This window comes from Triticum aestivum, chromosome 6B (assembly GCF_018294505.1).
Source record: "Triticum aestivum cultivar Chinese Spring chromosome 6B, IWGSC CS RefSeq v2.1, whole genome shotgun sequence".
NCBI lineage: Eukaryota > Viridiplantae > Streptophyta > Magnoliopsida > Poales > Poaceae > Triticum > Triticum aestivum.
This window is the reverse complement of record NC_057810.1, coordinates 163,685,220-163,686,570: the sequence shown is the minus strand read 5'-3', so window position 1 is coordinate 163,686,570 and position 1,351 is coordinate 163,685,220. Positions and strand designations below refer to the sequence as shown.

Here is a 1,351-nt window from a genome sequence, read left to right as displayed (position 1 = left end):
GAAGGTAACATTTTTCATTCGACTTGTTGTTTTCCTTTTTTGCATAGATCAAAATACTTAAGCTTTCCTCCTTAACATTTACAGGTAGCGTTTTGGTGTGACAATGAACACAACTGATTTTTCAGAAAAATAATGACATTTGGAAAAAATATTTTTGGTGGGCAAGAGCATATGCTTCCAAGAGCCGAATTGGATTTCCAATTGGAAACTATAGTACCAACTACCATTCAACTTGTACTACTGATGTACAAGGAAGAGTCATTTACAATGGCGCCAACATCATTATTTGATTCCCCGCAAAAAACATCATTATTTGATTATCACAGGAAGTGAAACGAACAACACAAGGAGACCCCATAAACAAGAAATGCAGATGTGCCCATACACACACAAATTCATATCCTATTATATGAATCTCATTAAATGATAAAAGCAATGATTCATGCCAAAGATTTGCAACAATCAAGAACAATTAACTTCAGACTCACCTGCAATTTAAAAAATAAATTGTGGCTGCTGGGATTCGAGCCCAGGTCTCCACGGCCACAACGTGGAATTCTCACCACTAAACTATAGCCACTTTATTGATACAAATTTACACAAAACATTTGTAATACGGTACCATGTCCCCCACACATGTTTCCTACTCGGTCGCCGGGCTATGAAAGGTGGGTTTATCCGGAAAAAATCTTCTGGGCTGGGGGCGGCGGACCGGGTTGGCCCTCACTAAGCTCTGACACTACCTGGTGGGTATAATCCCTGCAGGGTTTGGGTAAACCCCTTGTCTCCATCCTACCCCACGTGGAAGCATTCGACTAGGATCCCTCCCCACTTAAAGTTTGTTCGGTTGCTCCTCCCACTAGCAACACTTCCCAACATGGCAACAATTATCAATAATTTATTAAAACTAACCGGCTCAACACAGCAATAGTTTAAAATACCATCAGATCACATAACAACTCATGATGATGACATGTATTTCTTCATCAAGCGAACACACGCTGAATTTTAAGATTCATCAGTCACACACCAGACTTGGCTGACGAACAAAAAGTTCATGCTTGAATTACTCATCGGCGCACTTGCGAGAATTGTCCCGACTACAACAGAAGACATGCTATTGCAATTGTTCATGGCATAATCAGATCATACGTCGTAGATGACCATGTGATCTCAAGTTAGAGCATGAATCAACTGAAGAGCATGGATGAAAAAAAATCAGAACACAATATGCAATCTAGCTTAAGTGAGTATTTCCCCTTTTTTCATAAGCTTGTCAACATGGAGATGTCTATCTGGCTCAATAGTGCAACGAACAAAGAAAAAACACGGTATTTCTTATTTGATCATA

General features: G+C 39.7%; 1 non-coding gene across 1 annotated transcript; it reads right to left on the bottom strand.

Moving 5' to 3' along the window:
* Nucleotides 1-508: 508 nt before the first annotated feature.
* TRNAH-GUG (transfer RNA histidin (anticodon GUG)) lies at nucleotides 509-580 on the bottom strand. The gene has a single exon. It is a non-coding gene; the product is annotated as a tRNA-His (tRNA).
* Nucleotides 581-1,351: the final 771 nt, after the last annotated feature.